The sequence below is a fragment of the Protopterus annectens genome, chromosome 5.part1, assembly GCF_019279795.1.
Source record: "Protopterus annectens isolate FY-2018-M chromosome 5.part1, PAN1.0, whole genome shotgun sequence".
Classification (NCBI taxonomy): domain Eukaryota; kingdom Metazoa; phylum Chordata; order Ceratodontiformes; family Protopteridae; genus Protopterus; species Protopterus annectens.
The window spans coordinates 600,532,281-600,547,716 of NC_056736.1; positions in this window are offsets into that span (position 1 = coordinate 600,532,281).

Below are 15,436 nucleotides of genomic sequence, written 5' to 3' on the forward strand. Positions count from 1 at the left end.
AAAGTCCTTATGAGGTATTTGCTTTCCACAAGAAATACAATTATTAACTTTTTCTGACATCGGTCTGGAGCAAGAAAAAAGTTTCCCCAACGGGGTACTTAGCTTTATTGAAGACTTCGGGTCTGAAACTCGAACACGAAAATCTCAGGAGTCGGCCGACCGGCACTTGCGAACTACTTCTGCTTTGGGCACCACGTGGCAAGAAAGACTGAAGAAAATGGCATTGGCCGCTTCTTTTATACCCCTGATGACCTGACGTCAAGGAAGGGGCGTCAGCAGCCAATGCAGGACCCAAGACTTTGGAATTCAGGCCGGCTGAGGGCAACTTGCCAGCAGGATTACCCAAATGTAATGACTGCAACAGTGAAATACGAAGAACATCAAGGTACTGGCGGTAATTAACTAGAGAGTGAAGGGTAACAGAATGGGATGAGGCCAAAGAGAAGTATGGACTGCAGGTTAAAGACGGACTTCCCTACCAGGAATCAATACCAGAATATAAGCAAAGAGAATGTACTAGAGGAAGTCAAACACAAGCTCTGGTAGAGTTTTTAGCGGAGTCCAGAACAGAAGCTCTTGTTAAAAGGAGCAGTTAGATCAGCATATGAAATAATCAGAGAAGGTTAAAGAAGATTGTCAAGACAGACTGGAAAGGCAATATACAAAAATATAATGAGAGGACATATGTATGGCTCCCACTTAAGCAAAGTACAGGAAGTTTATGGTTTTGGCTTGGAAGTGTTTGCTCAGGAATTTTTAAACCTCAAGTAGACAGAAAATTCTTACTCATGCAGCTAGCAAAATAATGGAGGTGAAAGAGAGATAAATGGGAACATGTTTTGGGGAGTGTAATAAGTTGACACTTTTTAAAATTCCCTACACAGTAGTCTGTCAAAAATGATGGGAAAGCAAAGGAAATTGTTCTATTGAGCTGGAAGACTGAATTGTCTTAGACAAGGTATGTTACTGGCTGCCAAAAGGCAGTTATACCAGGAAATGGAAATCAAAATCTAAACCAAAAGAAAATGAAGTACATAAATCAAAGAACCTTAGGTGGGATCTTTAGAAAAGGAAATGAACAAATTACAAATAAATAAATGGACTTTTATTTCAACAATACATGCAGAAATATGTTCAGGAGGAGAAGAGAAGCTTAAGGAAAGGCAGTGAATTTATGCAATGATGGAGTGAATCATTAACTGCAGACATGCATCTGGAGCATTTCTCCCCGGGCCTCTGCTGAAAATTGGCTTGTTCCAATTCCCAGTTAACAAATGCAAAATAAAATAAATAAAAATAAACTGTTAAAAAGAAAACATATGCATCTTTTATGAAAATAATGAAAGTCACTATGGTTTGTTTTCCTTCCTATTAATGTTTCTGTGTCTATATCACTGTCTAAACTGTGACTTAATGTTGTGTCTTTCGGCTTTTCCCGGTTAGGGGTCGCCCACAGCAGAACTCTGGTCCACTAATGATTGGCAGTAGATTTTTCACGAATGCCCAGGTGCCACCTCGACATTCAACCTTCAACGAAGGCATGACCATTACGCATGTCTTTCGAATGCCCACCCAACCGCGGGGAGGACATGCAGACTCCATACAAAAGGCACTCCAGCCAAGAATCGAACAGGAGAACCTCTTGCTGTGAGGCAACAATGCTACCACTGCACCACCGCGGATATCCCTAAAATGTGACTTAATAAAGAAGTTAAAAAAATAAAGAAAACAATACTAAGCTTTTGCAAAATAACTTATTAGGCTACACCAAAATGAAAAGTGGAAACAGCAGCCAAATGAACCTTCACAGAAAAATGCCACAAACCTGAATCATAAATTTAAGACAGCAGAATCAGTGTTAGTAAAGGGATCTATACTCCTAGAAGTCGCCCATATAGAAAAATAAATACATTTCTTTCCCCCAGACATTAATATCTAGACCATCCAGTGCAACTACAGTTGGCTCCTGACCATCACTGTAGTCCGACAGGGAAAGGTGGGGTGAGACCGGTCAGATTGGGGTGTCAGAAGCATTTTGAAGGACCTCAGGTGTACAGGTTGTTCCTACAGGATAAGGCCACAACAGGGGAAGCCATACATCATTTTTAGCATGTAACCAGTTTTTATTAGTATTTCCGAGTGTTAGCTATACATTTTTTAATATATCAATAGTTATTTATGTACAGAGTTTGTATGTAAGCTGTTCCTATTACATAAGGGTATAGAAATGCATACATTCATCTTTAAGAAGTTTTCATATTTAACTGCTTGAGTTTTATGATTGGCTGGCTATGTCTTTGGCTTTTTATATAAAACATGTTTCATTTAACTATTTCATTACATTGCACAGAGGAAGGGTTTTTAATCTGAAAGCTTTGTGCTTAAATATATTTCACTGTTCCCTGGCTTCGTTTGTCTGTCTTTTGTTCTACAGTTTGGCTTTCTGCACAAACTTTGGGATCATGAACTATGAGGGAAAAGTGTAAAGAACTCCTGGAGTAATTTCTTGTGCCCTCAACAACAAAAAACAAAACAACGCACTGCGGTACTGAAAATCTGTTAGGCTTTCCCTAATGGCAGAACACCCTTCATGCTGCCAGCAGACTTAGAAACCACTTGTGAGCCATCAGAGACATCGACAAAGCAAAGCTACTAAAGAACTGGCACTGCACAGTATATGTTTGGTCAGAAGGTGATGTGGACACAACTCATTCCCAAACCGCAGTGCCCTCTATCAAATGGGACAGAAAGGTATGCCCCTTTTGCCTGTTGGTATATCACAACATGGCCACACTGTCAGTATGGATGCCATCAAAAATGCCTACAATCTGATATGAACTACCCTCATCTCAACAATGTGTGTGTGGACTGGCCTCTGTGAACACATATACACCTCAGCTTATCTGCCCTTGAAAACTACCTACCAAACTAGGCATGAGGCACCAATGGTGACTGCCACAGACTGGCTAAACGCTTGAAAGTGTGTGCCAGAGAGACAGACTGAACTCATTCAGCCATAAGCCGACAACATTCCTTGCATTTGAGAACATTTTTTTGGAACAGGTAAGGGATTCACAAGATAATCACACTGATCCTTCACTCTCCACTGGAGAACCCTCAGGTAATATCCAGCAGTAGGAATCATATATATTGTAAATGCCATTAGCATCAGTATTCTGAAGCAGAGAGCTACCTATGTGGACTGAATGTAAATGGCAATTTTGTAAGATCGAGACCAGAGGAAGAAAGCCTTTGCTAGACATGGTATCTAGAGAGCCCTTAATGAATGTAACCCACAGCATGGACATCAGCAACTGAGTGAAAGTGATCCATGTTCAGCAAATACCTGGAGCCATTCAACCTAGTGTATTTCTGCAACCATGGGCAAACATTTAGTGGACACCCTGAGGGCTGCAGTAAGACTTCATGATAACACCCAAAAATGCTAATGACTGGCTCCTAATTGGAAAGGTAGGCACATCCTGGACTTCAGAGTGATTTTGATATGAAACTAGACATCTTGATTGTTCTCTCTCATAAGCTATTGTCAGGCTAAACGACTCCCAAAATAAGGTGCTTAAGTTGGTCAGAGTGACAAATCTGTAGTTGATCTTGGAAACATACATTATGTTGGATCAAGCAGGTTTATTTTTACTGAACAGGATAGCAGCACCTTGACAATCACAAAAGCAAAATCTAAATATGGCAGACCAGTGGCTAATTTACACACACATACAAAGTCATCAGTCCCTCAGCTTACATGGTTCTCTTGGTTGGAATATTCTCCCATTACAACTGGCAATAACATATTGCAATAAACCTTCTTTCAGCATCTAAATGACAACTCAGACTGTACCCTTCTGGAAAGTTCAATTTCTGAACAAGTTTCTCATGCTCTCACTTCCAGTAACTTTCCTTACAGAATATGCCATCACACTAATGACACTACAACCCTGATCTATTCATTTGTCTCTGCAATGTTTCTAACTGCACGTCTCTGAGAAAGTCTTTTATTCACACTGCCACTTAACATACGGCTACTTCCTAAGATCAAACCACTGCATGATTTCTGAAATAACTTTACAGGGCACAATTATACTTTCTGTCCTAGCTTGCTTAGAAACAGAGTCTGAAACAATTACATTTGAAGAAATCCATCGTGACCCTTCTGCTTTAGCACCCCACTTAACAGTCTGCCCAAATTCATGACCCCAATTCATGAATTCTCTCAGGAAAGAAGGAACCGGAGACCTGATTCAGAAGCCAAATCAGCCAGCCACTTGATCATCCTCATCCTTACACAATAAGAAATAACTCCGTGGAATACAACAAGAGTTATATGGAAAAATAGACACCTCGTCAGAAGTGTGCATACTGGCTTGAGTGCTATCACTCCCTGTATGCACTTGTATACATATATACTCCATTTAAATACATAAATATTCCATGATCATTAATTCATCATTATCAAGGTCCTACACAAAGCATATGAAGATTAGAATTATACATTTATTTATTTTATTTTTTTATTTTACATTTGTTGACCGGGATAGTCTGACTGGATGCATGTCCATTTTCAATAGAGGCCCGGGGAGAAAAGCCCCAACACAGAGAATATATAAAGACAAAAACAAGTGTTACTGAAATATAAAGGAGTACAGTTTCTACATTTTGGGAGTATGTACAAATATGTTACATATAATTCGGGAAAAAAAGTGTTTATAAGCAATCTAAAGACAGTGCATCAGATACCATGGTACAGTTTTTATTGCATACACAAAAATTAAAGTCAGAAGAGAGGTACTTATAGGATGTAGTTATAGATAAAGTGGGTGAGGGTGAATTACTAGGTGGGTGTAGAGCAAGGGCATAGCCAGTGCGTTTTAAAATACTGGGTCAGGTTTTTTTTTAATTGGCTAAGAGAGTGATTCATAGTAAGGTCAGGTGGGAGCGAATTCCAGATTTTGGCAACTACATTACCAAATAGAGTCTCTGGATAGGTTGTTAGCTTTGACAGACTGAATGAGCAGTTCAGAGGTGGATCGAAATGATCTGGTACTTTTGTAGGGATAGATGATGTTCTTTAGAGAATGTGTGTTTTCAGGTTGGTAAATAATCTTATAGGCTACTAAAAGTTGATTATATTGAATTAGCGGAGGGAATTCTAGCCACCCTAAGAGATGCAAGTTCTGACAATGATGGGTTCTGTAAGGAGTACCTGTTGCAAACCTAGCAATTTGATTGTAGCAATTAGAAAGTTTGTTGACTTCAGCCTTATTAAGGTTAGTGAGTATTGGTGAGGCACAGAGTAGATTAGAGAGGAGATGTGTACGGGCAATTGTAGTCTTGGCTAAAGGGGTAAGGAATATTTTATTTCTGTATAGTGACCGACCCTAGTTTTTTTATTAATGGTTTTAATAAATTTGGTTAACATGCATGTCAAATCTGAGGTTATTATCAATTGTGATACCTAGGAGTTTTATAGATTTATCTGGTGAGATTATTGTACCATTGTTGGATGTAATATTAAATGATAGTTGGGGGGATTTATGAATAGGGCAAAAGAGCAGTAGTTTTGTTTTATTTGGATTTAGTAGTAGTAGTTGCTTAGAGAGACAGTTTTCTACTGTGTTAAAGGTTTTCTGGGTTAGAGTAAGCAGGTCTGCAGAGGTTAAGGGAGAGTAAATCAGGGTGGAGTCGTCATCATATTGGATACAGGTAGCATCTGGGATATCAATATAAAGGTCTCCAATATGAAGGTAATTGAAGGGGACCTAGTATGTAAAGTAGAGTTTTGTACGCTTACCATAAATGTAGATGTTCGAGTGTATTCACTGTTGCAGTCATCACACTTTGGTCAGATGTTCTGAAAGGCTTAGTCCTATCAAGGTAGACCTTGGGCTGTCTGTGCACATCCAAAGAGTGCAGGACCCTTCCCCTTTATTTTGAAGAGTAGGGAAGAAGGTTGGCAAATGGATGGATTGGCTGACAGTCACACTGGACACCACTTTAGGCATAAAGGAAGGGTTTGTTCTGAAGGAAAACCTGTCAGCATGATAAACAACGAAGGGTTCCACAGCCATCAGTGCTTGTAACTCAGACACTCTTCTAGCTGAAGTGATGGCTAGAAGCAAGGCTGTTTTCCAAGAGAGGAATTTTAACTCTGTTGAAGCAGCAGGTTCAAAAGGGGGAAGCATGAGCTTTTCCAGAACAAAGTTAAGGTCTCAAGTCGGGTGGGTGCTCTCCTTGGTGGCTTTAAGTTGTCTGCCCCTCTCAGGAACTGTTTGATGAGAGGGTGACAGAATAGAGGTGGCTCAGTATTGTAATAAGCCGAAATGGCAGAGGCATGGTTCTTAATGGAGGAGAAGGATAAGCCTCTGTAAAGTATTTCACTGGTACCCACTTCTAGGTAATCCAGGATTAGAGGTAAGGAGGGCAGTGCTGTGTCTTTTCCTTTAGACTGAATCCAAGAACAATACCTTTTCCAGTTTTCAGCACAGAATTTCCTAGTACTGGGCCTTCTGGCTTTAAGGATGATGTCCAGCACCTGCTTGCTTAGGGTTGCTGGTGGGGTATTTAAGGAATAAGCCAGGCTGCAAGATTTAGGGTTTGCAACTGTGTATGCAAAATCTGTTCCTCCTGCTGAGAAAGCAGGGTTGGGGCCTGGTGTAGGTGCCGTGGTGGCACCGTTGTCAGGCTGCGCAGAAGTGGGTACCAGTGCTGGCGTGGCCAGTCTGGGGCAATCAGAACTGCCCTTGGCCTGTCTTGTTTTATCTTGAGTAATACTCGTGAGATAAGGGGCAGAGGGGGGAAGGCATAGATTGAGAGGTTTTCCCATAGAAGTGATGGGGCATCCACCTTCCAGGCCCTGCTGTGAGGGTTCCTGGTGCAGAATTTGCTTAACTGGTGGTTGTCAGGGAAGGCAAAGAGATCCACCTCTGGGGTCTCCCATTTCTGGATCAGAAGGTTGAAGGTGCTGGGCTCCAAGTGTGATGACTGCAACAGTGAAACACAAAGAACATCCTTGGGGGACACCAAGAGTGACAGGGAGAAGGGTGGCGAGTTTATCCTACCACTTCACAGCCTGCTGTCTACCACTAAGATAGGACTGAAACCACTGTATGGAATGGTTGTCCAGGGATAGTTTGTTTAGAGTTTGTAAGAGTAACTGGTGATTAACCATGCCTGCTACAGCCAAGAGTATATCAAAGCTTCCCTCCCAAACCTGATAACAGATTGGTCAGCTATGCCCCTTGGCATGTGAAAAACATACAACTTGTTGAAGTATATACTTAAATGATGTCTAATTATCATCTGAAATGATGGTACAGAATCTGTATCTCACATTCTCCATTCTCTCAATAAGAATAAATACAGCTGACATTTACCTTTACTAAAGTTAGACAAGGTTATGTTAAAGGATTTAACCTCTATAAACCAAAACAGCCATATGTACACTCCCTGCTGTTCTCAATGCACTTTAATAAATCAGTTTACAACTTTCATTTTCCCAGTTTGTCCTAATATGCATTAAAATCCTACCTTCTGTCACCATCACCTCATTAGGCAAAATTAACACCTTATAGGTATACTACCATTTCCTGTAGTCACAGATAATGAAATAATTTATACATTTGAAGCTTAATTTCTTATAGCTTAGATCTCATTAAATAACTTTCACTATTTGTTTCTTCAGGTAATCATATAACTCATTCTGACGAATGTATCACATTTTACTTTTCAATCTGATGCCTGAATAATGCCAGCTGTGATGCTCTTCTGCAAAATCTGTTTGATCGTCTACATACATTCTGCATAGCGAGAAAGCTGGTGACATTTTATGTTAAACATATTACGGTTAGCATTAAAAGAGCGAAGTTTCTTGTTGGTAGAATTCTGACAAAATGTTGTGATTTCAACTAGTGATACCCTTATCTTCTAGAGAAAAAGAAACTAAAACCACTAAAAGCATATCATATGTCCTAAGTAGCTATCCCCTCCAGCATCAAAATAATTTCATTCGTGCCGTACCCAACATTGTCTGATGCATCACATTCAGTTCTGCAAGTTGTCTTACCGCTTCCTGTCTAAAGGCTTGAATATATTTTCAACTCAATTTTTTATCCTGTAACTAGATCAACTTTTCTCCCTTTGTCTTTAATAAGTCCTAGTCTATTTATATGTCTCTCAAAAGGATTTTAGAATTACTAATAAACTCATTACTAAACTTGTTCATAGGCAAGTACTAAGCTAGCTGCCCTTGCAGGCCATTTTTAGCCTAGCCAATTTTCCCTTTTTATGCTTGAGATAACCTATCCCATTTGATTATGGACTGCCTTTATGTATACTATGCTCGATAATTATATATTATCCTTAGTGAGAATAACTGGGATTGTACTGTAGATAACCGAAGGGGACCCATGCATGGGATAAAGCATTTAGGAGCTGCCTCTGTCCATCAGCAGTACACAGTGCAGTCTTGGGGTACATTTTCTGTTTCCCATCCACAAATGTAAGTTGTGCTTGAATGCAGACAAGGATGACCTGTGTTTTATGAGGATGGAGAGTTTGTTCTACAACAGCAGTATCTGCTGTGAGATATAACTGTCTCTCCAAACCATTCTGTTGATGTTACAAAAGTTAAGATTCCTAGACAGAACATTTCTAATGCCATTTGACATGCTAACATGCACCAAGTCCATCAATATTAGGGTCGGAAGATGCCTTGTATGCAGTCTGTGGGATACAGTGTATAGTGACAGGGCTTAAGTGAGTTCATGCAAGACATGCTATTTAGGCCTATCTAGTTGCTGCACGTGTTTGGACTCTTGCAGAAAAAATCTGAATATAACAGCTGCTTTTAGAATGTAAACCTGTCTGCAATTTCAGAAAAATGTTTTTCCAAAATTCACAAATGTGCATGTGTGTAAAATAATTTGGATACAGTTACAATATACTGATTAGGGTCTATATTATATTATCACATGCTTAAAAAAAATGAACCATAATTAATCGACCCCATGTAAGCAAAAGCTTACAACGTCGAAACTTCAGAACAGCGATTGTTTTCCAAAAGGGGGGGGACTTTAAAACATTACATAATGTGGGGTGCTGTGCCCCCCACACCCCCTACTTATATATACCCACTCCAAGATCGCACTACAGTGCCCAAAACAGCAAAGTAATGAAAGTGGCCAAGCAAATTCTATTTTGCCTTTTTACTCTTTTCGGTTTGATCAAGACGCATTCGACAAACTGCATCTGCGATCTCGTAATAGGGAACCACTGATTAGTACTGGTTTGAAAACATTGCCAATTCTTGTTGGTTATAGGTTCATAGGTTAGGACTAGGCTAACTGCCCTTGTGAGCTATTTTAAGCCTAGCCAGTTATCCCCATTGAGATTCAAACCCTGTACCTTGTGTTTGTAAGGCAAACACCTTAACCATTAGTTCACCCTCCCAACCCTTATGTTCTGCATGAATCAGGATATCTATATATCTATCCATACATTCACTTATATTGAAATTCCTTTTAAAACCCATGTTACATTCTATTAGACAAACATAAAAGATTACCTGCAGTTTCCTAACACATCAACCTTAAAGTAAAATACTTCTATTTGAATTTATTATACACGACACAACATTCTCACTTGTGGGTGTCAAATCAGTAGATACTAAACATATCTTCTAATTAATGAAATCTTATCTTTTATTTGGCCTTTACTGTAAATATTTCACCATTATAACAGCTTACTCAGGTTTAGATATTAACTTTGGCTAATGAATAACAAAAACAGAACTTTCTTCCTATTATAATCCTCTGTTTTTTTCTCAAATTACTGATTATTTGCTTGACTGCGGTGGTGGTGCTGCAGTAGCGTTGTCGCCTCACAGCAAGACGTTGTGCCGTTTGATTCTCAGTTAGAGCGTCTTCTGTGTGGAGACATGCGTGAATGGGTGTACCTTCGTTGAAGGTTGTGCTCTAGGGCTGGCAAACTCGGCACGTAAAAAATCTACTGCCAATCATTAGCGGACCGGAGTTCCATGGTGGCGACCCCAAACCGGGAAAAGCCGAAAGACACAAACAAATTGATTATGTGCTTGACATAAAACTCTGTACAGAATCTGGAATAGTGGCACCTTCCTAGCCTTCTGTCTGTATCATACCAGACTAATTCTCAGTCTGGATTTGTTCCACTCAAGAGTTCAGTGATGTTGTTCCTGTGCTCTGGTTCTGAAGATATACAAGGACTGCCTTTTACCCCGCCACACAGTGAAAACATTTAAAAATATTTGTGCCTATCACTATACATGCATAAACGTTTCCTTCCTGTGATACTAAATCTACTGTGTTTCATAGTTTATCAAGTTTATCCATTCCAACGGCAATAAGAAAAATGTGGGTTCATCCAAATCAGCTTCTATTAAAAAAAAAAAATATATATATATATATATATATATATATATATATATATATATATATATATATATATATACATATATATATATATATATATATATATATATATATATATATATATATATATACTATTTCAAAATTAGAAAGTCTGCATATTCTCTTTCCCTTTGGCAAAGGTACCATTTTAAAATCTAATCAGTTACTATTTTACTTAGCATAGTCAAATGTTAATAACTGGTAATCGTACTCTTTTAGTCAGCAAATGCAGTATGTAAGAATCATTCCTCACAAAGAAAAAAAAAATCAGAATATCAGTATTGTCTTCAGTGACTTTGCAACAGGTAAATTCCAAAATAATTTTTATTTTTATAATACCCATGGGTTTTTTGCATAGCAAAAATTCCATTAACTGCATTTCCCAGAAGAAACGACACATTTTGATTCACTGTTTACTATTCAGAAACACTTATTTCTTACAGGACTTTATATACAGTCTGTCATGTTCCTCTCCAATATCTGTGAGCCTAACATATTCTAAATATGCTTGACACACACTACAAATGATCCTAACAAGTCTGCCATCATAAACCTTGCAAATAGATCCTGTGCTCAAACCCCAGAAAAGGACAAACTTTTGCAAGTCATTGCAGGATTACATATACAAAATTAATTCATGAATTCATTTTCACCAAGAATTGTTGTATAAAATAAAAAAAAATGTATCAAGCTGAAAACTTTAAATTGTCACTCTACAAAACTAATCATCTTGTACAGTTCAAACATCCAAACTGTCCTAAGACAATGAAATATCCTCGTGTTATTTTCAAAATGACATGTAAATATGCATAAGTATTAAAAAGTTGTCAATTTCCTTCTGAATCACAAAATCTAAAATACATTTATGCTATAAACAATGTCACACAGTTGTTATAATATTAACTTTTATTTTATAGTGTACCTTAGATCTCATGTGCAGTGTCTGTGTTGGAGAGTACAACTATACATCATTACTGGCCAATTCCCATTAATTTTGTGCAGTGTCAGTATTGGAGAGTAAAACTATCCATCATTACTGGCTAATTCCCCTTAATTTTGTGCAGTGTCAGCGAGTAAAACTATCCATCATTACTGGCTAATTCCCCTTAATTTTGTGCAGTGTCAGTGTTGGCGAGTAAAACTATCCATCATTACTGGCTAATTCCCCTTAATTTTGTGCAGTGTCAGTATTGGAGAGTAAAACTATCCATCATTACTGGCTAATTCCCCTTAATTTTGTGCAGTGTCAGTGTTGAGTAAAACTATCCATCATTACTGGTTAACTCCCTTTAATTTTGTGCAGGGTCAGTGTTGGCGAGTAAAACTATCCATCATTACTGGCTAATCCCCTTAATTTTGTGCAGTGTTGGCGAGTAAAACTATACATGATTACTGGCCAATTCCCCTTAATTTTGTGCAGTGTCAGCGAGTGAAACTATACATCATTACTGGCCAATTCCCCTTAATTTTGTGCAGTGTCAGTGTTGGCGAGTAAAACTATCTATCATTACTGGATAATTCCCCTTAATTCCGTGCAGTGTCGGCGAGTAAAACTATCCATCATTACTGGCTAATTCCCCTTAATGTTGTGCAGTGTCAGTGTTGGCGAGTAAAACTATCCATCATTACAGGCTAATTCCCCTTAATTTAATGCAGGGTCAGTGTTGGCGAGTAAAACTATCCATCATTACAGGCTAATTCCCCTTAATTTAATGCAGGGTCAGTGTTGGCGAGTAAAACTATACATCATTACTGGCTAATTCCCCTTAATTTTGTGCAGTGTCAGTGTTGGCGAGTAAAACTATCCATCATTACTGGCCAATTCCCCTTAATTTAATTACAGGCTAATTCCCTTAATTTAATGCAGCTATCAATCATTACTGGCTAATTCCCCTTAATTTTGTGCAGTGTCAATGTCGGCGAGTAAAACTATCCATCATTACTGGCTAATTCCCATTAATTTTGTGCAGTGTCAGTGTTGGCGAGTAAAACTATCCATCATTACTGGCCAATTCCCCTTAATTTTGTGCAGTGTCAGTGTTGGCGAGTAAAACTATCCATCATTACTGGCTAATTCCCATTACACAACTAGAAAGTCTTCAGGTCTGGAAGGATGATATAATGGTGGTGTCAATCAAATCTTCTTCTTTGTGTTCATGAGGTTATCACCTTTAGAAGGGAAATTAACTTGGCTTAAAATGACCCACAAGGGCAACTAGCCTAGTACTGAGCAGACAATGTCCCTAGCAAGAGGTCATAGCATAGCCACTCTGGACAAAGTAGAATCCATGTGTAGCTGGCACGCAGGAAGGTACACAAGCCTTTTTCTCTAGTCAGCAGTGGTGGATCTCAAGCCTGCTCTCCTCCCACAGTACTTATCCGCAGTTATGACTGGGTCTGGTGACCCTATCCCAAAGCTTTTAAACCCATATGAAGCTACGCCAGTCTTGGGTACTAGGGACACAGTGTAACGCTGTCACAGGGAACAATCCAGGCCACCACAGCAAAAAATAAATAATTAATTAAACAAGCAATTAAAATACTCGCGTGAAGTTGTACCAAAAGCTCACGTGCCTTCCCAGTACAAACAAGAGGCATCTGTACTAAGCAACATGGGTCACACAAGGCTGTCTACGAAGGTGTTGAATAGCTCACCAACAACTTCAAAGGACTTTTACACACGTTCAGTTTCCAATCACATCTAATGGCTACAAATTTTGATCTTCCAGAACTCAAAAGTTTGCTGCAAGCCTCTCCTACGAACACTTATACAAGGTATTACATCAGCTGACAAACCCCAAACTGAGGCAGCACTGTATGGGCAGTGTACAGTAACCTCAAGAGTAAAAATGCAAGAAATATATGTAACAGGAATGATCTATGAAAATCAGCAGATGACTCAGGGGAATCGGAATGAAAAATATCCAGCATACAGTCCCTTTGTAGAAGACACCACTTTAGCTCACCTTAGTCGTCGGCTACTACAAGCCAGTTGTGCATGGGAACGGTTTTATTCCTTAAGCAGCTCTACAGACATGCTTGTGAATACAATGGGGGCAGACAGAAGTGTACTTATTCAAAAGTGCATTACAGTGCAAGAATTTCCCTGAATGCTTTGTGATCTTTAAATGCAGACACAAATACAAAACATATAAAGTACACGTCCAGTTTTCTCTGGATAAAAAAGAAAAAGTGACTAAAGTGTCCATGCAAAAGGGCTCATTTGGTTTAAATATGTTCAGACAACTTAAGAAGGTTGGGCATCGGGCTGGCAACTCGGCACCATAAAAATCTACTGCCAATCATTAGCGGACCGGAGTTCCGCTGTGGCGACCCCTAACCGGGAAAAGCTGAAGAGACAAACAAATGTTAAGACAACTTAAATTCCAGAATAAGCCATAGATCTCATTTTTTGGTGGTTGTGGGGGTCCTACAAAGAATATGGAATATTACTGGAGAATCTCTAATAGCATAACAAGACCTTCTGGATGGCTCTTCTCAATAAGCATGACAGTCAACTTTCCTGCTGCTATTTTCCTAAGAGGAGGGCACATCTAGCAAGTGCAGAGGTGGATTGGGAAAATGAGAAGGCAGACCTAGGCCCAAGTGGCAGAAAAACATATTTAGACAGGGAAAAGTTTACCAATCAGAAAAAAAAAATACTGAAACTAAAATCAGTATGCAAGAAAGGTCTAAGAAAGTAACCCATAAGGTTTACACAGTTTTTGAGAAAATGAACATTGAAAAAAAACTAAAGGCAGCCTAGGGCAATTTTGCACACTGAAATTCAAATGTGGCAATGAACATCTAAAACGGCTTGACATGAGGTACACTATGGGATAGAAGGTGCATTGTGCATTATGGGAGAGCGGAGATATGCACTGCTGCCTGTGAAGTTTTACTTGCTTAGAGGTCCTAATGCCTGCAGGCCCAAGCCCTGCTGTTACAGTGCATGGCCATCTTCTTACCAGATCCTCAGCTGTTCCAATACAATGTGTCAAACCCACCCGTGTGTTGTTTTCTGTCAGTGGAGCTCAAAAGTACTGCATTTCTACTATTTTATTTTACATACCATACTTCAAGAAATATTCTTGCAATACAAATGGACACAGCATCAATCAGTGGACAGTCTTACTGGCTGACTTCCCAAATCCATCCCTATCTCTGAAGTGGGTAACCAGTAATGTCTACTGAATCCATGGAGAGATTCACAAACTCTTGTGAGTACATATTATTGAAAAAAAAACATCAGGCATTACTGCTGCTCTGACTTCTAATAATTTCAGTCAGTGGTTTGCTTCATCTGCCAAAACTAAAGAAAACATACACTGAACAAGTCCCCTGCTTAATCTATCATCTTAGCTAACCTAGCATAGAGACAACACTCTATCATGGCCACATACTATACAAACAAACAGTTTGGGAGCATCCAGAAAGCCAAAAACTAATACTGGAAAAAACTTAGCTTTGCAGTGAGATAAGAAATTGTAAAACTGGGAGATACAGAAGGATAAAACAGAATGATAAGGCCATCTACACTGACAAGTTGACCCAGGACTACCTTGAACAGAAGGCTACTACCACCACTACATTTCAGTCTCTCCACTGCATTTAGCAAAACTTGCTGAACTAAGAGGTGGGGAAGAACTGCATAAAGCCAACTGATGTGCCACTGTAACAGAGGGTGTTAGGTGGTTTCAAAGCAAGTCTGCATGTGCAGCACCCAACTACATCAGGTGCTTCCTAAGTGCCTCCCAATCTTTATATGCAGGTAGGCACATCCTGAATATCTAGTCTCCTCGTACCAACACTGAAGGAAGATGCCTCCGGGAGGGACATGCTTATGCCACTTAAATCCAGGGCTGGCCTCAAACCTCATCTTTTTCTGATGATAAAGGGTCCACAAATCTGAAATAATATTAGAGTCCTAGCTGCTCTGTACGGCATCGTTGATGGCTCTTATCAAGAGCCTGAAT